Genomic DNA, 25,114 nt, shown 5'->3' on the forward strand with positions numbered 1-25,114 from the left:
CTTTTAAAACTTGATAGAAAATATTGTCTTTAGAAATGGAATGGTTAAATCACCTCTCTGAACAGTGTATTTTATGTACTTGTTCACTACTAGGTCGAGGAAGGTGGGAGGGAAGAAATGCAAAAAGATGTTTTGCTAGTGTGTAATAGAAAATTTTAGCTTATACTTTGCTGCTCTATATGTTACATGCATTTCATTTAACTTTACTGTATATATTGTGAATATACTGGACAAATAGGTCCTAATTTTATAATATCTAGTCTCTAGATATTAAAGAGGTTGCCAATGTATGACAAAAGTAGAGTTAGTAAACTAACACATTTTGTACACTTTGTGTTAAAATTCATAGAAAGGCTGTCTTCTGAAAAGGACTTTGGAAATCAAATTGTGAAATCTACCTGTAAGTGACACATGTGCCTACTCAACCCACTGAGTTGATCGTGGTCAGGAGGAAATGAAGGGTTCCAGACTAGAATGTTCCTATAAGGAAGGCACTTTCAGATATAACCATTGTTACATGTGTGTAGTTTATTCAACACTACTGTGTATATAGTGGGCAAACTTAAGTCCTTATTTGAAACATCTAGTCTTTCTAGATGTTTAGAAGTGCACAAAATATGTTAAAAGTAGAGGTAGTAAAATGACACATTTTATATATAAAAAAAGCGGGGGGGAGTCTGGAAAGGTAAAGCTCTCAGAATGGAAATAAATAAACGAGCTCACAGCCATGGCCATGGTGAGAGCTCTGAGAAGACTCAGAAGGACTGCCCAGAGATTTTCCATGGGGATGGGGAAGGTTCTGCAGATGGAAAGGGAGGTCATTACGTGCTTGGGCACATCCGCTGGGTAAATTGGCCTCCTTACCCTCATCTTCCCATGTGGGCACCAGATACAGAGACTGTGCTTCAACTCTGCAGTGTTCTCTTTGGCTTTTACCATAAAAAAAGAAATAAAAATGTATCCTGGGTGCTTGGCAAATCAGCCCAGTGTGAGATGGGGACCCATTATCTTTGACCTTCACATTTTTGCCTTTTCTCACTCAGAAATTCTTTCAGGCAAAGATATATGATATCTGGGAGGTGCTAACTGTCCAGAGAGAGATACTGTTCTTGCAAAATATAAAAATTGCAGTTGAAGTAAGTGATTTACTTTCTATTTCAATTGGCCTTTTACGTGATCAAATTTTTTTAATTTACCTAAAATGACAGAAGCTTTATTTATGGGTCATGTTAATAATGTTAAGCTAACAGCCATTCCCCTCCTTTGTATGCCTTTCCTCTTCAATTACCAAGAAAACGCTAACATTTCTCCATCCTAGCTTCTTTATGGAGAAATTCTGACATGTAATGCCTGCCTCTATCCCCTCTAAAACTAGCAATGAAATGTCATAGGGGGAACAGTTAATTAAAATTGTGGAATCCTTGGGCTGGCTTTGGCAGCACATACACTAAAACCGTGAATCCATTTGCATCCTTTCATAGTCAATACAAGCACAATTAGTACACCTGTCAACACATAATACAGAAGTCACATTTTAATAACATGTGGCCATTAAAAAGCAAAAATCATTCATGTGAACCAAATATTTGATAGATGCCTTGCTTCATTGGCCATAAAATTCCTTTAGCTCAACTAGTAGGTTTGAGATCCAATAAAAATGTGTTTTCTAGTAATCAACCAAGGAACAAGTCTACAATCTGAAAGTAATCTATGGGAATTAAAACTGTACCCGACAGTCTTACCTGAGTTGCCATCTTTAACAAAACTTTCTCACACTCTTAAGTTACATCCTAAACATTTAAGAAAGAAATGGCATAGAATAGCAGCTGAGAGTTCAGACTCAAGTTGAATATTATGTTTCGACCCTGTCTCTGCAGCTTACTAAGTGACTGTCATCACTTGGCTTCATTTCTTGCAGTCTCAGTTTCCTTATCAGCAAAACAAAGAAAACACTATCCAATCACAAGGCTACTGTAAGGATTAAATAAAATATTATACATAAAGCCCTTTAAATAGCGGCTAGGACCTTGTAAAGTTTGAATAAATATAAGCTGTTCCTCTTAACTGAAACCTTATTCATTTAATCATTATACTCTCTAAAGGGGTCTGATAATTTAAGAACATTCATATATTGTAATTATGTTCATTTATCTTACACTGTGGCACTATTCGTTTTTCTACATGAGAATTAAGGAGATGATATTTCAGCATCCCTTAGCTTCAAATGCTGCCACTCATTTTTAGTACAGATCTCCACTAAGCAAAGAAGACAATGAAGGGGTCAAATTGCCTCAGAAACTGTCCACTTCCACCCTGGCCTGTAAACCAACTCCATAGGAGTCAAACCACCCTCCCCAGGGAACGCCTGTGAAAGTCCCTGACTCACAGAAGTATTTATTTTGGGGTTTGGGGTTTGTTTTTTCAGGTTTATCTCTGGGAGAACTTGCTAAAGCTAACAGTCCAGCAATTTTATTAAACTGTTCAGTTTCAGCACTTTTTAAAGAGCATACAGAAACCACAGCGGCAGCGGCTGTTTAAACTTCCCAATGGATGCCAAAAATAATAAAAGGACACTTAAATGACCTTTGTTGAGCAGAGCCAACGGCATGTGGCCTAATTATCCAACTACGCGAAAAATTCGATGTATTTTTACCAGGATATAAGGGTTGGATATGCACAATTCAGAATGCAAATGGCCACCTTGCTGGGGTGTGTATCACTTTCAAGTCTAAGCCTAAGGTCCAGGTCTATCAGGGTGAGTTTCTCCTCTGTTTTCTCTTCTGACTAACTTATAAGAAAGGATAAATGCACAAGACGATGAAAAGCTCATATTGCTAAGCCACTGATCAATACAAGTAAAGGAAACACCATTGTGATAAGTGTTGGTTATTTGCACATTTTGTAGATGAGGAAACCAAAGCTCAGAAAGGGTAAGGGCCTCACCCCAGAGAGGAGGCGTGAGAGCTGGAGCCCTGATTTCCCTTCCTTTGCCCCTGTGGCTCTTTTCTCTGTCCTGCTGGTGGCCTGTCCTCTGCAGACTCAGCTCCCCTGCCCAGTGGCTTCTGTTGGGCTAAGACAAGGGTAGGCAGCATCAGAGGACTGAAGTGGGAGAAAGAGTTCCCCCAGCACCTGAGCATGGGGAGATTTTAATCCTCACCTCCTCCCTCTCCCCGACACCTCCTACCACACAGCTATGAGTTTTAGAAAGTGCCCATGACCACTACCTACAGCTCCACTTCCTATAGGAAGCCCATCTTCCCTAGCTAAGGCTCTCACTGGGTAACTCGCCTCTCTCCTTTTGCCCCTTCAGACTTTCCACAGATGCTTCACCACCTTTTTTGGTTCCCTTTACTCTACACACACCTCTGTCAATACTACCTTCGTTAAACTCTCCTCCCGTCCCTCAGTTAGAGCATGTCATCTATTTTCTGCCACAGAAAGCAGGTGGCCTCTAGCAGTTGGTACATCTCTCTCTAGCCTCCACCTCTATCACCCATCTGAAAACAGCCACCCAACCTCTCCCATGGAGCCAATCTCACCACCTGAGATTTCACAAGACACCCTTCACACACACACCCCCACCACCACCACCTCCACATGCATACACACACAAACAGAGCCAGGCCAGACCAGGCTACCATCCCCCCACTAGGCTCTCACACTCTCCACATCCACATTTTTACTCTAATAATGACAATATTTCTTAATATGTTTAGGTCTATTGACTCTTCCACTCTGCTACCTTCATTAAACTACAAAAAAAAATCAAAACAAAACAGAACAACAACAAAAATTTCACCAAATGCTCCTATCTTAAAATCATTGCTCCTTTATTTTGTGTTTTTCATCACTTATTATCATACACTTATTTATGAATTCATTCAACAATATTTACTGAGAGTCTACCACATACCAGGCAGTCATTTCAGGTGCTGGGAATATTATAGTAAGTATGACTTACATGGCCAATGCCCTATGTATTTTCTCTTCTTTTCCAACTTAAATATTAAATGCTAGAGGCCCAGTGTACGAATTTGTGCACCAGTGAGGTCCATCGGCCTGGCCTGCAGGATCAGGCTGAAATCGGCTCTCCAACATCCCCCAATGGGTCCCAGATTTCGAGAGGGCACAAGCCAGGCTGAGGGACCCCACTGGTGCATGATCGGGGCAGGGGAGGGACCGTAGGAGGGCTCCAGGTATGTCCGGCTCACCTCGCTCAGTCCTGATCTGCCAGACCCCAGCAGCAAGCTAACTTACCAGATGGAGCATCTATCCCCTGGTGGATAGTGCACATCATAGCAACTGGTCAACTGCTCGACTGTCTACTCCCTGGTGGTCAATAAACATCATAGTGAGTGGTTGAGAGGCCTTAGCATATCATTAGCATATTACACTTGATTGGTTGAACAGCCGACTGGTCACTTAGCATATTAGGTTTTTATTATATGGGATAAGGGATTTTCAGAAGTACTGGTAAAAAACCATGTCTTCTACAAATCTTTGGGCAGTGCTAGACACATTATAGATTCTCAACAGTTTCTTGATAAAATTATGCTTAAAAAATGATGGAGAGAAGAAAGTCTCCTGAAGCATCTTTAGGGCCAGTATAGACCCATAATAATGCTGCTCATTAAAGCGAGAATTAAGAACAATGATGATAGCTGATATTGCTAAAGATAAAGTAAAATGAGCATTCCCATAAACAACTAAAGTAAGTATGAATCAGTGCTATTTTTCTGTATGACAATTTGCTTAAACACCACAAGCAAGCTTGTGACTCAACTAATTGCCTTCCAGAAACAAATCCTAGGAACATAATTAACGATGAGCCTAAAGATATAGTTAGAAGTAGGTTCATGAATAATTTGTAATTTTAAAAAATGGTAATAAGCTAAGTGTTCAATAATATTCAATTATATGGAACACCATATAATGAAATATTACAAATGATTACAGATAATGTCATATCATACTTTTCATGACATGCACATATTCACAATATATTATTACCTGGAAAAAAAACAACAACAAAAACAACAAGGATACAGAGTTGTATGGAGGATAACCCACTTTTTCTTTCTAAAAAATTTAAGGTATGCAAAGGAAAAGGTCTAAAATAGCACTGTCCAATAAAAATATAATACAAGACACCTATGCAATTTTAATGTGTGTAGTAGTCACATTATAAAAAGGAAAAACAGTTCTTTGGTCTCGGTCGCTGAAGCAAGATAATGAAGGGAACATCATCGTTTGGAAAGCATCACAATAAGATGCACAGGTTGTGCCACTGCTGTGGCTCTAAGGCTGCCACCTTCAGACGTCTACCTGTGCAAACCTGGCTACCCTGCCAGGAGGAAGCCAAAGTATAACTGGAGTGCCAAGGCTAAAAAGACAAACTACCACCGGGACGGGTTAAAGGAGGCCCCAGAAACCATGCAGCGCAGATTGGGGCATGAGTTCCGTGAAGGAACGACACTTAAACCCAAGAGGGCAGTTGTTGCAGCAGCCAATCCACCCTAAGGATTTCAGTGATTATTCGCACAATAAATGTTCTGGCTTTTAAAAGACTAAAAACAGTCCTAGCTGGTTTGGTTCAGTGGATAAACCATCGGCCTGAGGACTGAAAGGTCCCAGGTTCAATTCCAGTCAAGGGGACATGCCTGGGCTGCGGGCTTGATCCCCAGTAGGGGGCATGCAGGAGGCAGCCAATCAATGATTCTCTCTCATCATTGATGTTTCTATCTCTCTCTCCTCTCCCTTCCTCTCTGGAATAAAAAATATATATATTTCAAAAAAAAAAATAAATTAAAAACAAATTGGTGAAATTCATTTAGTGATATATTTTAATTAATCAAACATACACAAAATAATAATAGTTTAAAGTCTTTGTTTCTATATGAAGCAGTTGAAATCATGTGTGTAGTTTGCACTCATAGCACATGTCGATTCAGTGTTGCCTTATTTTAAAGGTTCATGAGCCACACCTAGCTGGTGGCTACTAGATTGGACGGCTCTGGTGAGCCTTAAAAGCAGATGTGGAGAGTAGGAATTTGTATAATATTTACTTTCTCCTTTTCTCTCTTCTTTTACAATTATCATTTACAATTTTGCTATTGACATATACTACTTCTGTAAAATAAAAATAAAGCTGTTTCTAAATATTAGGACCAGGGGCATTTTTTGTCTCTGGAATACCTCTTGGCTCATGGTCTCTACAGTTCACAGGCTACATGCTTCCTCAAACTAGAAAGAAGAATGACTCCTTTTCTTCTCCTCCCTTTACGTATATTTTGAATAGCTGCCTAGCTTCAGCCCTCAGGCATGTGAGGAAGGATCAAACTTGCTCCTCTTCAGAGCCCTTGCTAAGCGAGCCCCTGCTTTGCAGTGTTGCAACCGGAATCTATGAGGACTCCAGGCACTGTTTTAGCAGCTCTCCTGGGCTTGTGGAGGGCATGGCGTGGGCCCAGAAGCCACTTAACTTGAGGTTAATTAAATAATGACGACAAGCCTTAATCTCCAACTTGTCATCAGATTGTAAACACTGATCGCAGCTGCAGCAATTGGCAATTGAGAAATTCTCATTGAGAGAAATCTTGACCAGAATGAAATGAGTACATTTGTTATCCAGATGAAGCTGAAAGGCAAGATCTGAGAAATCCAGGGCCTTGTAAAACCAGGAGACATGGAACTGGAAAGACAAACTACAGGAGAAGAATGTGTCAGATCAGATTTCTAGCCCCCCACCCCTCCCAAAAACCTCACCTGATCTCATGCACAGAGAGGCTTAGAAAAAAAGAGAATGGACTGGGAACTTAGAAGAAATTGAAAAAGCTCTCCCTCTATTATCTACTGATGGGGTTTCCATGGAAATATGTGTGAGCCACTGCACATGCTGGGCCTCAGGACAGATGGCTAACCACCAGAAGTGAGCTCCAGCTCTTCACTAGAGGGGCACAGGTATAATAGTTACAGGGTGTTAGGTACCTATCACGAGTCAGGCACTTCACAGGTAATTTATCTGATAATTGCCACAATGATTTTATAAGATGAACATGCTTTCTCCATTTTAAAGGATAAAATACCAAATCTCAATGAAGTATCCTGCCTTGCTAAGGCCATGCAAAATATGGGTTCAGGCTGTTCTGCCTCAGCTTTGAGACAATGGTGAGGAAGTGACAAAGATGAAAGAACTGTGAAGTTCATGAGGAAGATGGAAAGGGAAAGAGGAAACATTCCCCAAAGAGGATCTAGGATATTAGAAGCCTGGTAAAGAGTCTGAGAGGCAGGTGAGTGTTCTGAGACCATGTTCTGGGTGCACCTGTGACAGCACCCTTCCCTCCCTGCACAGAGAGCACCTTCTCATTCTCTCAGACCTGGTGCCAGGCCAGTGTGCACCTCTTCTGTGAAGTTTCCCAAAACCACCTGGTAAGATCAGCACTGTTTTATATAAACAAAGTGAGGTGCATTGGGCGGGAGATGACTGATGTGAGGGGCTAGACACCTTGTCATTTATAAAAAGAAACAACAAAAAAAGTTAAAAGAAGTGAGCATCTTAACCTGAGGATGAGAAAAAATGGAGTAGGGAGAGAACCATGACAGCTTTGTCAAATAGTTAATGGAATGCCATGTAAGGTTTTCGTCCATGTACTGTTCCCTAAAGTCTTTTGGAACAAGACAGAACATTTCATTCATTGGTTCACTAGTGCTGTGGTCAATCTGAGGAAATGAACAGTGAGCCAAAGCAGACACCAATCTGAAGGCGGGACACATACATCTCACAGGAACAACGGAGTCCAAATAAAAGATCACAAAACTAACTGGAACATTGAGATAAGTGCTTCAAATAATGGGTAAATGGGATTTTATGACTTCATACAGGACAAAACAGGAACCAAGAAAGAGAATATGCAGGAATAAGCTTCAGTTCACTATGTGGAAGAACTTTCAAACAAACCACACACCCCAGAAATGACCCCATGAACAAGCACACTTCCCTAAAGCCTTAGGTGTGCCCAGGCTGACATCTGGGCACACACGAGTGCAGCCCCTGGGTGACCTCTCAAGTCTTCCTCAGCTCTAAGAACCTGTGACTCTGTCATGCTAAACAAAATATTTTCTCAGATGGCAATTAGAACTTGCCAGGGAGAATTTCCAAGAGACTCAGGAAATTTATGCAGAAAAGAATAATTTTCTATGTATAGGGCAGTCAAGCAAAACTGAATCTTCTAAACTGCTCACTAGCACTGATGTTCTTGTCTTCCCAGCACTGAGGCACCAGCACTCTGCACCTGCCCTCCCAGCACTCTGCACCAGCACTATGCACCTGCCCTCCCAGCACTCTGCACCAGCACTCTACACCTGTCCTCCCAGCACTCTGCACCAGCACTCTGCACCTGTCCTCCCAGCACTCTGCACCAGCACTCTGCACCTGTCCTCCCAGCACTCTGCACCAGCACTCTGCACCTGTCCTCCCAGCACTCTGCACCAGCACTCTGCACCTGCCCGCCCAGCACTCTGCACCTGCCTGCCCAGCACTGATGCACCAGTACTCTGCACCTGTCCTCCCAGAACTCTGCACCAGCACTCTGAACCAGCCCGCCCAGCACTCTGCACCAGCACTCTGCACCTGCCCGCCCAGCACTCTGCACCTGCCCGCCCAGCACTCTGCACCAGCACTCTGAACCAGCCCGCCCAGCACTCTGCACCAGCACTCTGCACCTGCCCGCCCAGCAATGATGCACCAGCACTCTGCACCTGCCTGCCCAGCACCGATACACTTCTGTGTTACTCACTGCTCTGCAACCTCATGAGGACAGAGGATGATAGTCTTGTTCATCACTGGATCATCACTTCATGGCACATAGCACATATTAAGTATTTTTAAATGAACAAATAAATTCTATACTAAAATGTGCTAATGCAAACAATTATATATAAGTGTAGATTACTAATAAAAACTCTCTTCTACTGTTTCAAACCTTACAATTGAACTTTCTTGAATAATTCATGATTATGAAAGTCAATCACATGCCTCATGATTAATAGCTAGAGTTCCTTGTCCAAGCAGCCACTTAGTTCCATTAAAAATTAATAATTTTCTACAGAATAAATATACACTATACATAGTACATCAAGAGTTCCACTTTTAATAAGCAATTAAGTAATGCAGAAGACTAAGAATCTATTAACTAAGTGAGAAATCCATGAACTTGCCCTCCAAGTCATCATTCATTTACTACCCATTTCGCTTCTAAAAATTTTAAATTATTTATCCAGGTAAAAATATAGTTCTGAAAACAGAATAAATAACACTAATAGGTTGTCATATTTGGTTAACATTTGCAGGCCGACACAATGTATTTTTCTTAAGGATTTGAGATAGGCTATTCCTTCTGTGAAATGAAGAATGCATTAGAGAAGATCAATACACAACTGAGGCACTACATGTAAAATGTTAACGGTCTATTCATTGAAAAATTATGAACCATGCTATAGAGAACTTAGCCAGATAAGAGCTAAATTAAATTATTGATCTACATTCATTTTCCCCCTTTCTGTGTGACTATGTTCTGATTTTTTATAACATACATTATTGCCTATACAGTAAATGAATCATCTTATTCTAGGCCCAGCCTGTCTGCTGACTGACAATTTTCTAAAATTAATTGTCACTTTGGTAGCATTCAGATTTATAAATGTTTCCCTCACATAAACATCTAAATGTTTAACATAAACTTGATAAGTTTTTGTAGCCTGAACTCAAAGGAAAAGAGAGTAATTTTCATTTTTCCAATGCAAATAAAAATGAAATGTTATTTTTCTCAACGTCATTTCACACCATTATGGTTCCTGATACATTTCATAGATGGGGCCAAAATGTATTCACTTGCCTTTTTAAAAATGACTTAACTGTATTGCTAAGCAGAGTGATGCAATCAACACTGTGAATTGAAATCATTTAAATTTTCAGACCTGAATCTTCCCCAAGATGTGTAATCTCAAGCTCCATAAGCAGTTTTACCAGTAGCGTTGGGGGTTCCTTTAACTACAAAGAGTTCTTCTCCCCAATCAGCCTCTCAAAGGACAGAAGAATGTCCTGAGTTAGGATTTTATCTTACCTGCTGAAAAGGGGAAATGGGTAATATTTTGTAAGAAATGGAAATTCCACAGACCCAGTTTAATTCACACAAAAAAAAGGGAACTGACATAAGAGTTCTTGGGAGAAATGACCTTTGATTTGGGGCTGAATGTCACCAGCAACTTTGGCCTACTGAGAAAATATCTTGTCTTTTAACGAAGCAGTGTCAGTTACTGAGGCCTCTTCATTTTCTCGAAGGGAGGCACCATCATTCTGACTTGTGCTCCAAAGGGAGCAGAAATTAGCCCTAATTGTAGGTGAACATTTGTATCAAAATACAACCACATGAAGTCTTAGATTCTGAGGAGAAAACCATGGGAGCTCACGCAATGTTTGCCTCCCTCAGGTAGAGAAAGGGTTCGCTGCTTTCTCTCCAGACCTATGGTCCCCCGGAGGAGCTCTGGGCACTGGGGCCTGCCCTGCAGGCTCACACAAATGCCAGGCCCTGTCGCTGTTGGGATGGGATTTCAGACTCCCAGCAGGCCAGAGGGCTCTGTCTCTCCACAGGTCAGCTCCAAAGCGGAGTGCCCTTTGCACTAGAAATCAATGTCATCCAAGGAAAGCTGCAGGAGAAAGTTAAATACCAGCATCAAAAGTCTCTTGTGTAGCAGGCCATCCCCACTGTGTTTCTGCCAGGTGATAAGAAGCAATGAGGAAAACAGCAAACAAGGGCTGAAGAGAGAAAAAAATCAAAGAATTGCAGAATTTGAGAGCTGGAAAGGGGCAAAGTCTCAAGTAGGGAAAGAATCCAGTGTCCCACTGTGCGGAAATGTAGACGCTGTCTAGGGAAGGGCAAACAGGCTCCCTATCAGGAGGCCCAGCTAAAGGTCAGCGATCCCCTAGGAAGTTCCTTCACCAGATTTGGTGCCCTGGGCCTTGGTGTTCTCATAGGAGGCCCACCTCCTCCAAACAGAACTCCTTCCATCACTGAGTAACCACAATTTGCCCTAAAAACCTGCATCATTTTTCTCATTGCTAATTAAAATACATTGTAACAAATAAGCACATGAAAAGAATTTTTTAAAAAGTTATTCTATTTCTTTTACTCAGAAAATTATAGGTGGATAATCTTTCAGTCTCTATGTATTCATCTTAGGTTGACCATATAAAATTTCCATTGTGCAGATAAAAAAAACCAACACAGTCAGTTATCAGTAATTCCATATTTCAACTTATTACACATACACACATTATATCAAAAATTCCTTTCTGTTGCTTTTCTTTTAATTAACCAAGATTCATAAGCAGCTTTCTACATTATGAAGTAATACTATAACAAATTCTCTTGTACACACTTCTTTACCAAAACCTCTGATTATTTCCTTAGGAAACACCCCTAGATATAGACTTGTTAGGTCAAAAGATATACATACACACATTGACTTATATATTGCCTACAGCTGCTTTTGCCCAATAACAGCAGAGTTGAAACAGAGACAGAAAGCCTACAATATTTAGTCTCTCACCCTCTCCAGAAAAAGTTTGCCAACCATGGACCTAGCGTCTACAATTAGCTAGAGACAGACATTCACAATAGGACATCTATTCCACAATAGGACATCTATTCCACAATAGGACACAGGCTCCATCTTATAAAATGCACCATGACTACAAGCAGATCGTTTCATATATTTTCTACTCTTTAGCATAGTTTAATCAGCCCAAAGGTTGTATCTCATATAACTTAACTTACCATTAGAATAATAATAAAGAACACTATTAGAGACATGTAGCTCCATTATTTTTAACTACAGAAATTATTATAACCTAAGATATCAATGGGAACGAAATAAAACAAAATGAAATGTTATAAAATCTCATTTCTTGCATAATAATCTGTAATAAATATAAATATATATGTTCTTAAATTTTTAATATAAAATTTGATTATTATATAAAAAGACTAAAAGATTTCATTTCTTGGGTCTGTGATTTGAAAGAGCTATGAATATGAAATAGGATTCCCTTTACTCATGAGTAAGACTCAAACTTAGCTAAGGAAAAAACACATTAAACTTTTTATTGAAAAAGAATCCTGCAGACAACATCTAAATTTTTATAAATTCCTTGTTAATTAGACTTTAATCTCCATAACTATACCATATGCTGGAAAAGCATCCAAATACAAACCCTGTGAGACAGTTTTACTGCCATTACTTTAAGAGCCATTTAAAAGATTTTCTATGGGATAAAGATTGGGTAATTTATCATGGTTTTATGCTCCTTTAATCTGCTCCGTCTTCCCATTGTAAAATAAATATTGGTTTTAAAATAAATGGTTCTGCCCAGGTTTTGATGAGAAAAATTGACCTGTAAATCACAAGCTCACTTTTGCCAAATGCTAAGTCCAACATTAAGTCCAGCCCATTCTGACAAAAAATAAGTCAATTTTATAGAACAAAACCTAAGGAAGACAATTACTTAAGTATATTATCAATACTGCAATGTAAATAATTTGAGATCTGAGCGTCTCTATCCCCTGCTTTTTAATTCTTAATATAGCCACTAGTTGATGACAAACTGATCCTTTAATTAAACTTTTAAAAATAAATTCTTTACCACAGTATACATTATATTCTCTCCAACTCTAATATACAAGTTATATAACTTTAAATAAATATAAGCAAAATCTGACGGTTATATAATAACATCTTTTTTTAAGGTTTTTATTGATTTTTTTCAGAGCGTGAGGAAGGGAGAGGGAGAGAGAGAAAAAATGACTGATAAAAGAGAACATGATCTGCTGCCTCCTGCACGCCCTCTACCGGTGATTGAACCGGCAACCTGGGCATATGCCCTGACCTGGAATCTAACCAGTGACCTCTTGGTAAATGGGATGAGGTTCAACCAACTGAGCCACACCAGCCATGGCAAGAATATCTTTATCAACCACTTTTTTCGTACTCAGAGGGACAAATCAATTTAACGGTCACTTCCTTCGAATATTTCACAGAGCTCTGAGAAACTGACAATGTACATATTTTCTTATAATAAACACAATGGCTAAAATACTCGAAAAGATATGAATGGCTTAAAGCAGTGCTTTGCAAACTATCTGTGATAGAACAGTAGTTGACTGTATTTTTCATTTCCAATATGTTGTGGGTTGATAATCCATTTGCAAAATACAATAAAAAATGCACTTGGTTATTGTGGCAATGCCAAATTGCTATAACATTTCTAAACCAGCACTGTCCAGCATGACATATAACATGAGCCACACGGGTCATTTTAGACTTTCTAGTAAACACATAAATACCATAAAAAGAAACAGATGAGATTAATTTTAATAATATTTTATGTAGCCCAACATATGCACAATCTTATCATTTCAACATCTAATCAACATAAAAATATAATTGAGATAGTTTACATTCTTTTTGTAATAGTATTTTCAAAATCCGGCGTGCACTGTACACTTGCAGAGCATTTCAATTCGGCTAGGCCTTGTTTCACGTATTCAACAAGCACGTGTAGCTAGTGGCACCTAGTCTGCACAGTGCAGGTCTAGTCCTACTCGCACTTTTGCACCTCCCTCCCCACACTTTAGTAGTGCTGTCTACACCACTGCTTCCTTCAGGATGGCATCTCTAAGCTTCTCTTCCGTGATTTTCTCCTGATGTTTTATAATTGAGGGCTCAATTCCAGAGAAAGCTAATACTTAAATTAAGAAATTAGCAAAGTCATAATTGTGGCTAGCTTTATACTTCCTTTCAGGAAGGGAACAGCCATTAACAAGGGAATGGTCATTAACAAGGGATGCAGAAGCCCTGGAAGCTCTCCCTTCTCTAAAAGCAATTATTATTCTGCATAAAGTTGGTTGATTTCCTTCTCACCCATGTTTTGATACTTTCTCTACAGATTATAGTCCTGAACACTATGTAAAGCCATTAATGAGGAAAAATATGTCTGCATTTACAGAGATGTGTGAATTTAATATACTTGGTCTATGCAATCCTTACCATGTTCCAAAGGCAATTGTAGAAACTGAATCTCACACCTTTGTACCCTCCCACTCTATGATCTATGTCTTTGGACGCCATACTTCCTTCTAGCCTGAAAAATTCCTACTCATTATTTACGTCACTGTTTAAATGTCACTTCTTCAGGAAACCTTTGCTAATCTGCCCTTTGTCCTATTAAGATTGGGTTCCCTGTTAAATATTCTACCTTTCCTATACTGCACTGACAATTATAAATATCAATTTTTGTAATGATTTCTTTAATGTCCATCTCCCTCATGAAAATATAAGCTAACACCAGCACAATTCCAGATACACAGTAGACTTACATAAATATTTGTTATATTAATGAATAATTTTCCATTCCAAGAATCCAGTCTCAAACAACTCAGCTAGACATCAGTCTTGTGACATGAGCTCAGAATGTGTATATCATAAGCATATTGGGCAATCTTATTTATTAGAATATACATTTTCAAATATATTACCATAAAGGTAATCATAGTATATTCTTTTGACCTTTTATTCTAATACTATTCATGTTCTTTCTCTCTCTCTCTCTCTCTCTCTCTCTCTCTCTGTCTCTTTAGTCAAGTTTGCCAGATGTTTATGTGTTTGCTTAGTTTTCCAAAGAACCATCTTTTCCTCTGCCGATTTTCTCTACTATTCCTTTTCATTGGTTTTTACAGTATTTTGTACTACCCCTTCCCTCTATTTTGACTTACTCGGCTATTCTACACCTTTTAGGCTGAATGCTTAACTCACTAATAATCAGTTTCATTCATTTCTAATATATGCATTTGTGAATCTATAAATTTCCCTCAATGTATCCTTTTAATTGTACTCCACAAGAGTTGAAATAAAGAACCTAATAATTTTCATTACCACTTTTCTTTGACAAGAATTATTTAAAGTATAATCTTGAGTTTCCAAATGTATGGAGGTTTTGATGTCTGTTGGTTCTTGGCCTCCTAATTCTTTTTCTCTGAGATAAAAAACATGGTTCATATCATTTTTATTCATTAGTGGGAAGGCCTTTTGTGTATGCATATTCTCTGCTAGTAGAGTTCCAAGTCCTATATATGTCCATTTGATCAAGCTAATTGGTTATGATAATTAAAGCTTCTTTATCCTTTGCAATTTTTAATTTGATTTTCAGTATCTAAGATGTATGTTTTAAAACTCCCGGTGATAATTACCCATGTTTTCAATACCTCCTGATGATTCTGTCAATTTTTACTTTTTATATTTTTTTAATGATTCTACTAGGTAATGTAGGCTCGGGATTAATATACCTGCCTGGTAAATTGTTATTTATCATTAAGTAATAACTGTATCTACAATAATACTTTTTAAAGTAAATTTTCTCGATAATAATACAGTACCAACAGCTCTCTTTTAAAAGGTATTTGCAAGGTATGTTATATCAATTTCCATCTATTTTCTTTCAATCTTCCCATCCCATTATCCTTAACAGGTGTGCCCTTCCTTGGTAAACAGTTTGTAAAGAGAATATAGCTGTTCCTCCTTCTCCATCAAACTTAATAATCTTTGTCTATTGACAGATAAAACGAATCATTTTATATTTGATGTGATTCCTAATATATTTGGCCTTATTTCAACAATCATGTTCATCTACAATTTCCCCAAAGTCATGGATTATCTAAATGTACCAAATACTGCACACCACAGCAAACACTGCTATATCTAGCTTAAACACGTAATTTAGTTCTTCTCAATAAGTCATTTAGACACATTAGCAAACTATATTCTCTTAAAGATATAGGGTAATAAATCCTTATACAAATAACACACATACACGTCCAAAAAAATAAATAAATAAATTCAGGTGGCCAATCCACAACTTTATTCTTTATCTTTAAAGGGACATAAAAGGTTCCATTTGTCATGGACCTCTGATGCTTATGTGCTTCCTTCTCCCCGTTATTTTTCATTTCTACGTAATGCAGCTCTTATGCTGCTTCCTCTTTTCCTACCTTCCTTCTTTCTGGCCCCAGCCTCTCGTCATCTTTCACCTAGACACTGCATTAGTGTCTGCTCTCTCCCCAATGTCATTTCACTACCTTCCATTCCAACTCACCCTCCAGATAAATGAGGGCCTAGTGTCATAAGCTAAGAAATTTGAACTTTATCCTTCGGGTCAGTGTCTCTCCAACTGAAATCCAAAGACATTGTCTCATAGCTCCAAACATTCTGTGATAATTATTTTAATTTGTGGTTTTATCGAATTAACATTCTACATAATTTAAATGACAACCTGATAATGGAGCTGTGCTTTCCAATAGTAGTGCCTGTGCTTGTCTTTTTTCTCCCATGGACTCTGTTCTGTTCTCAGTGTCACTGGCACCAAACGATTACCTAAAGTGACAGCTTTTAACTTTCAGTGTGCCAGTGAGCACATCTGGCTGTTAGGTTGGCATGTCCTAATGCTAAAATTATCCCACGTCTGCCACTGTGCTCTTCAGCGAAGATGATTTGCAATTGAAAGATATTGTCATCGAACAAGGCTTTAATTTATTAAGATATTTAATTAATGGAGACTTTGATATGACATCATAAAAACTCATAGTGTGGCAGAGTAATGGTCAATTTTAATTGTTATGGGCTAGTGAGAAAAGAACAAAGGCAGAATTAACATGTAAATTATGTGTTTATAGCAAATGAGAGCCAAGTGATATTATGGGACATTGTACAAAAGAAGATTTCCCAATCTGTCAAATGGAGAGAAGTGTTGAGAAGACTAGTCATCATGTGGCTCAGAGTGGTAAAGGCATGCCAAATTAAGAATCTTTGTCACAGAAGTCAGGAGGCTTTATTTATTCATTATTCATTTATCAAAAATGTGTTAAATGCTTAATCAATAAATACCCTGAGTGCTAAACACTTTTCTAGGCACTGAGGATACAGAAGCAAACAAGACAGCCAATTCCTAATCCTTGTAGAAGTTATATTCAGACAATAAGCAAATTTACAATACGATGGCAGATAGTAATATGTTCTGTGAAGAAAAATAAAGCTGAGAAAGGAACTAGAGAATGCTGGGGAAGGGACACCTATTATAGGCAGAGTGGTCACGGAAGGATTCTCTGAGGAGGTGCCATTTGAGCAGAAACCAGAGCATGATGAGGAGATAAGGCACAGAAATGTGTAGGGGAAAAGACTTCTAGATGCAACAGCAAATACAAAAAGGTCAAGATGGGAATAAGCTTGACACATATGAAGAACAGCAAGAAAATCAATATGGCCAGACCAGGGGAGAAAGCAGGACAGTGATACGAGCCAAATCCTGAAGGGCCCCAATATAGCCAAGAGAAGGGCTTTAATTCTGAGGCAGATGGGAAGCTACTGTGGGTTTAATACAGTTCATGCAGAGAACCAGCCAGAAAGGGAGACAGGGACAGTGGGCGTGGACACAGGTCAGAGTGTGGATTTGCTGGAGGACATGAAGTAGTTTGCTCCGATTGTTTCTGTTTCCCCAATGAAACATGAATTTGGGGAATCAGATGAGTGGGGAAATTGAGGATGGAAGTTGGAGATTTGAGGTACAGGAAAAGCTACAACATAGATGTCTGAGAGTAGAAATATTAGGTAAATGATGTAGGTTGCCAAGTAGAGCAGAGGACCCATTTAAATTTGTGGACATAAAATTAAAGTAAGGTGGTCCAGCATAGTTCGGTGTTCCTCTCCATTCAACCACACTCAGGCCCAAAATGGACAAGAAATCTAAGTGAGAGTCAGAGTTTTGCCAGATGAGGATGAAGGAGGATTTGCAAAGAACAGACTAACCATAGCACCTAAGCTGGGTGAGGAAGGAATGAGGGCATGAGGGGGATGATGAATAGTACACAAAAGCAGTAGGTCAATAGAGTGGAGGCCCCAAAGGGTCAAAGAACTCCCATTGCAGTAGGGGTGCCAGTGTCTGTGAGTTGGCATCCCTGGAAAGACAGGAGGTAGAGGTCAGAGAGTAGAGAGGAGTGCTCTGAAACACATTCTGGAGGTTAGCCATGTTTCCTCACAGGGGCACTATAGCATTTAGGATGAAATAATTCTTCCTTGAGTAGCACTGTCTCATGCACTGAATGCCATTTAGCACCTGGGGTACAACCATGCGGTATAGAAAGAGACATTGCATGTGAGAAACTCAAAGAACTGAGAGGCCAGATAGGAGCATTCTATGTGGATGTTTTTACCAAGAATAATGGCAGGAGAGTGACTGCATTAGAGAGTCAACCAGGGGGCGTAAATCTCCAATAAATACACAGATACACAGTCGTAGCAGGAGGAGAGTTGATGGCTGTGCTGCAAAAGTGCTCTGTGGATGAAGAGAAGAGAAGCTGCCTAGAAGTGACAATGAGGAGAGAGGACACTGACTTCACTCCAGACACAGAAAAAACAGCCACCTGCTGAGAGGTGACAGGGAAGCAGTGACAGAGCCAAGAGTAAGAGAGCAGTGCTATCCAACAGAACTCTGTGGCGATGGGATGTTGCACATCCATGCTGTCCAGTAAGGTACCCAGTGGTCACATGTGCCTATCAAGTCTCTGAGATGAGGCCAGTGACTGAGGAACTGTCAATGTAATGGTACATGTGGCCAGTGGTTACCATATTGATGGGGCAGAAGAGGAAAGGGAGCATTCAGAAACGAATTTGAAGAGACAGACAATTCTTCTTACTCTCTGAGTCTTGAGGAGAAGGGGCAAGCAGTGAGGTGAGTTGTGGGTCTGGAGCAGGGAGGCCAGAGAAGTTACACTCAATTGCATCAGCATTTTCAATAAGCAGGATTGCAAAAATTCATATTGTTATGGATACTTGAAAAAAACCTCCTTCAAAAGTCTAAAACATCACCACCATGTCAGAACTATTACATCTCATAAGAAGCATCTAGTATTAACAGACTATGACTATTGCCTGCTTTTCTGGGACCTAAGTGCTCCCCCCACCCAAACGGCTTTCTATCTCTAACAAAGGAAGGAAAACTATAACTCCTGAAAATTTCCTGTTAAAAGATACTGGTGTTTAGCAATCATGTTTCTTATGTGTGTGTGTTTCTATAAAAGAATATAAAGAACTTTGTTTTTCATTATCCAATATGAGGGAAAAGTGTTCTGACTGGCAGCAGCCACAAGCCTATAATTTGTACCTTAACAAAACAATACAAAAGGGTCATGCACCCCCATTTCCACCCCACCACACGGAGACTTCCAGAATGACCTCATGATCATGCCCTGAGAGGTTTGGCTGCAATTTACCAGCAACAACTCTGTCAATCTACCCTCGTCAACTAAATGAGTAATGCCAATCACTCACCAATGGAAGAATCCCAGGCTCAGGTAGGGGACAGGCAAAGTGCTGCTAATGTCTGGATATTGCTTGACACTGTATTTGATGAGGAATAAAGAAACAGTAAAACACTTTTGGTTAGTTTCTGTCTCTTAGTGTCACAAATTTACATTTAATTGCAGTTAAAATACCAAAATACTCTCTGTCCCCAGAGAGGTGACACAGCCCTTAATTTAATAAGCCCTAAAATACATAATTAAGAAACAAACTCTGTGGGGCTAATCAACATAGCACTACAACTGGACCAATTTCCTGGCAGACAAGGGTCAATTTCTCTTAGTCATAAGGCAGAAACTTTCCCCTAAGTGTTGAGGGGGAGCAGAGTTTGCCACACCAAAACTTGCCTTTTTTGGGATATTGATTATTTTAAGCTGGTTCTTTAAAGAAATAAAAGAAAAGACCCAAGAAGATCCTTTTATTCCTCCCCCTTCACCTACTAAAGGAACTTAAATAGAAAAACCTGCTTAAGCAACTATCCTCTCAGCATAATATGAATTAAGGGTGGCAGACAGGAAGGACCCACCAAAGTCTGTTTATTGGACTTCCCTCTGTATCCCTTTGTTTCTGGGTGGCCTAGCAAGAATTTGTTTCCCAAATGTTTTCTCCCTCTCATCTACCTGTGAATTGCCTACCATCCTTTTGAAGTCCATACCCCATCCCCTTTTACCTTAGCCTATAACTTTTACCTTAGCCTATAAGCCTCATCTGCCTTATTTGTCTTTGGACCCAATATTCTTTTCCTTTTTTTTTTTTTTTGATATATATATATATATATATATATATATATATATATATATATATTTTAGAGGCCCAGTGCATGAATTTGTGCACAGGTGGGGTCCAGCCAGCCCACCCTGATTGGGGGCCTGGTGCCCCCAATCGGGGTGAGGGGGGCTGATCAGGGTTGGGGCCAGCCAGGGGAGGGGCCGCAGGTGGTTGTCCAACCAGCCCGGCCCCCTGGTCAAACTCCCAGTTGAACTCCCAGTCGAGGGGACAATTTGCATATTAGCCTTTTATTATATAGGATGGATGGCTATATATATTGGCCCAGAGAGGAAGGGAGAAGGAGAGAGAAAGAAAAACACTGATGTGAGAGCAAAACATTGACCAACCAACTCCCCATGCCCGCTCTCCCCTCACTGGAGTCCAAGCCCACAACCCAAGCACATGCCCTGACCAGGAATCTAACCACTCTGGAGGAGTCCTCAAAAAGGAGGGCTTGGAAAGGAAATACAGGTGTCACAGGTGGGTTCCCCAGAAGCAGAGCCTGCGTCGGGGATTCCTATCCAGATGGTAGACTGGGGAGGCTCTGAGGAAGAGGGAGGTGAGGGTGCAGGAGAGGAAAGGGGTACAAGCTACATCCGAATGTTGTCCCAGCAACCCCCCAATGCACAGGACAATGCCCAACCAGCTGAGCCACACCAACAAGGGCCTAATATTTTTATGGATTCCCCGTCTGTACATACATAATAAAGTTGGTTATTTCCTCCTGTTAATCTGTCTTATGTCAATTTGATTATTAGACCAGCCAGAAAAACTTAAAAGGGTAGAAAGAAAATTATTTTTCTCCCCCACCATGTCTTCACAGAGACCAGATGCCAGGACGTGTCCATTCTGGCTTCCATATCTGTAGGCTGATTCAGCTCTAATGGGGCCTTCTATATTAACAATGCTTCTGATGGCTATGAATTGGCCAGAGTCAGGCAGAAGGATCAAGAAATGAACTCACAGATGTTCACTATGCTGATGAGGTTGATTCTGTCAGATGCCCAGCTGTGCATCCACTTTGGGTCCAGGATACAGATACAGCTTCCACCATAATAAACTCCACAGTTTCTAGTATTTGACCTAGAGTTGAACTAAGAGACTCTTCTTTCCTTCCCCTTTGGTTTCCCCTGATGGTTCTTCCATCAACATGGAAGCCAAAAGGTATCCTGGTACCAGCCCATTAACACCAGCTAACTATTCTATTCTGTAGTCACTCTCAATGATAGTCACCTTGTAACTTAATTTCATTGTCAACAATAAGACTCAAAGGAGTAGATGAGTGGAGTGCTTAAAGTCCATCTCAGGTACTGGGGAGAAACCTTATAAGTCACAATGAAGAGCAGCACAAGGTAACTAAATTATTAAATCCCACTGCCTCTCTCTGTCCACAAGCCCCCTCTGGTGGAGGAACTAATAGGTAATGAAATAGCTTTATTAATAACAATAACCAAAATTTTAAAAATAAGGAAAAGGTAACCCACAATCAGCCCCTGTAAACTGAGTTAAATGTAGTGATTAGCAAATATGAGCTACACCTGGAAAAACACTTACAGATGAAACTTTATGATGAATGATTTACCAAAAGGTCAACACCGCTCTTTTATCTTCACCACCCATCAGTTTCCATTGCCCTCAATTTCTCTGGCACAGAACAGAGAGCAGGCCATAAAAAATTTACCATAAAAATTAACCGTATTTTGCAATATTAAACACACACACACACACACACTTGGATATAGTTTAAGCATATGGGCCAGCTTCTCAATTAGGATTCCTCATATATACTAGAAAAAGCACTGACATTTAAAATCCTGTTATAAGAGGTAATGTAGTCAGCAAGTACCAGAACTCTCTGCCCTATGCATAGCTTTGCTGCTCCACTGTTAGTCCTCACACAAGGGAAGACGCCATCAGTCCCCTCCCTAAGGCCACAGCAATGATGGCAGAGGTGGGGCAGATGTCAGCGTTTTCCCTTTTACTTCCCTGGTAGCCAGAGCTCTGCAGCCTCTGCTGTTAGCTGGTGTGCATGCCAGGCTTTCGACTGCCACTTGCCTGCGATAGGTTCTGACAGATGAGCTGTGAGATGAACTGCCTTCACACTCTCACTTGACAACATTTATATAAAAAGAAACACAACACCAGACCAAAAAAGAAAAATATTTTCTAGCAGGAGTGATACTGAAAATTATCATACCTGCAAATGGCCAGATTCCCATAACCAGACCTGTAAAGGTCAATTAAGCCATTTTAACTGAACTGATTAAATTGATTCCATCAGAAAACAGGTCTCTTTCCTCCTCCCTGTCCTGTTCTGAAATTACTGTTTCTCTCATTTTGCCAAATCAGTAAGATACTTTGCATTTTGTAGGTATGATCTAAGTCATCTCAGTTACTAAACAATTGCTCTCCTCAGACTCAGTTTAAAGAGAGGACCTAAATATCTGGTTATGTATTTATATCATTGCTATTTGCAGATGTTTTTAAAGGGAGAATAAAAATGAAAGGAAAAAGGTCAAAAGAATTCTGAAAAAGATATAGCTACAAGGATGTTCACCAGTGCACTATCAGTGATAGTAAAACCTAGAAATCCTAAATTTCAAGCAAAAAGTGGAATACCATGTAAGCATTAATAATTATTTAGTAGGATATTTAATAACATGAAATAAAAATCATGGTATTATTAAGAGGAAAAAACGCATTGCAAAAATGGTAGGTATAGTGTTATTGCTTTTATCGACAATGGTTATATTTGGATAAGATCAAAGGTCTGACAAACATTGATTGGCCAACCCATGCCCCATTCACAACCCCCTCTCTAGGAGTACTTCTGTGAAGGGAAGTATAAGCAGATGTCTGCTGGGTGGCACTGATTAAAAGGGGCAGATTGGTGTACAGGCCCTTTTTGTGCTGTCTATGCCACGATGAATCAGCTCTGGGTCCTTGCCCATAGACTGTAACCTCAGCCAACCAGGATAGTCAGGGAAAGAAGACAAAACCTTGAAATCAGCTGGTAAATAGCACAAAGAACAATTGTAACTTGATCTATTTATTCCATCTTTGAACCATTTGTTTTGGTGTACGTGTAGAAGTAAAGGATCTTGGGTTGTGTGAATAATAATGATTAATTATAATAATAATACCATCCTAAGAGCAGGGCAGCCATATGCCTCTGAATTGCCAAAATACAGGGTAGTCAACTTGAAAGCTGAGAATTCACTCCTAACATATCTTCATAATAGTAAGCATAGCATATTTCTCAGATGTCTGAGAAATAAGTAAAGAATAATGTAATACACGTAAGTGTCAAAAATCAATACTGAGTGGAATTACACATATCTCTTCTTAGAACAGCCATCATTTTATACTGTGGCAATCTGTCTGCATATCTGTCTTCCCACCTAAAGGCAAGGACCATTCCTTTCATCATTGCTAAGAATGCCCATGCCGCCTTCTCTCCAAGGACTCAGAATCAAACTTACATTCCAATTATAAATGCCTATAAACATGACAGCAATTTTTGACTCAGTCGTTCTTCATTCTAAGTCATCCTACTTTAAAAAGAATTCAACAACTTTTTAACATTTCCAAAATATCCTGAAGGGAGGGAAAAATCACACATTAAATTCTGTCAAGTAACATTTACCTCCTCAAGCCCTGACTTATCAGAAATGACTGAAGTTGGCAGCTCCGTTCATCACTGGGTCTACAAGCTAAATTCAGTTCCTGATGGAAAATGCCAACAACCCTTCCCATCTTACCCAACATCCCATCCTGCCAGTCACTCTACAGTCTGGCAGTCTGGTGTGACCACTCCTCATCAGATCAAGTAGAAATTATAAACCAAATTTACAATCCAAGCAGCCATATTCCACGAGAGCAGTCATAAAGTTAAAAGAGAAGGGTGCAAGATTTATTACTATTGATTCCCTGCTGGCAATTTCATGGAAAGATATCCACTGCAGTTATACACAGAGCATCTGGCTCATTTCCAACTCTTCTTGTCTTGAATTTCTTTAAAAAAAAATCAACTAAGAGGGATAAGAAACTAGAAATTGGTGGATGGGGCCCAAAGGCTTTCTTCAGAATAAGAAGCCTTCATCACTATACCCTAATTATGCAAATCTGCTCCCACAGAGTCCAATACATTCACTGAGTAAACCTTACCACTGAGAAGCCAAGCTATAATGACTCAAGCCACATTTCACAATAGACTCCAAAGGACACATGATGTCATTTGCTAAAATGACTCAATCCAGATGGAAAGCATTCTGACCTATACATAATTGATTGACCTTTGCTATGCTTTTCTGGTTATTTATATACTATCCTCTACATGAATGTATATCAGTGGTATTTACACTTGGCAGCTACTTTTGCAAATGCATTATTCAATTGGGATTTAAAGCTTTTTACAACCATTTCCTGACCGAACATTCATAAATGAAAGACAAAAAAGATACCATCTTGAAAATAATGTTTAATAGCCTCTAGAAAAAATAAAGGTTTGTTACTCTAATTGTTTTACATTACAGGGGACAAGATGTATCTTTGTAAAGCTGAGTTCAAAGCCCTGATACTGAGGCTACTAAAGGGCGTTTTACCTACTTTCCAGTTTGAGGATCAATAATGATGGTGAAACATGCCTTACCAAAGGAGTGGCATATCTTGGATACTTTCAAGAAAAGCATCCTGTGGTGAAGGTAATTAGAGACCATAATAAATGGCCAAAGAACAGGGCACAGTTATGTGATGTTCTTTGATTTTTTTTAAATCATCACTAAGGATATTTTTTCCATTTATTTTTAGAGAGAGTAGAAGGGAGGAAAGAGGGAGGGAGGGAGGGAGTGAGAGAGAGAGAGAGAGAGAGAGAGAGAGAGACATCAAT

The 25,114-nt window shown here is 39.6% G+C and overlaps 1 protein-coding gene across 5 annotated transcripts in view; it reads right to left on the reverse strand.

Moving 5' to 3' along the window:
* FHIT (fragile histidine triad diadenosine triphosphatase) overlaps positions 1 to 25,114 on the reverse strand; it is a 1,340,207-nt gene that overhangs the window by 1,050,008 nt on the left and 265,085 nt on the right. For 4 of the 5 annotated variants that reach the window (XM_070391629.1, XM_070391628.1, XM_070391627.1 and 1 more), the window contains one exon: positions 19,429 to 19,497. The exons of the other annotated variant lie outside the window; for it this stretch is intronic. The gene's annotated coding sequence lies outside the window, so the exon portion shown is untranslated. The remainder of the gene's footprint in view (positions 1 to 19,428; positions 19,498 to 25,114) is intronic. 5 annotated transcript variants of the gene reach the window in all.

Source organism: Myotis yumanensis, unplaced genomic scaffold (genome assembly GCF_028538775.1).
Source record: "Myotis yumanensis isolate MYYU_CA2020_CCGP unplaced genomic scaffold, mMyoYum1.0.hap1 SCAF_14, whole genome shotgun sequence".
In the NCBI taxonomy this organism is placed as follows: Eukaryota; Metazoa; Chordata; class Mammalia; order Chiroptera; family Vespertilionidae; genus Myotis; species Myotis yumanensis.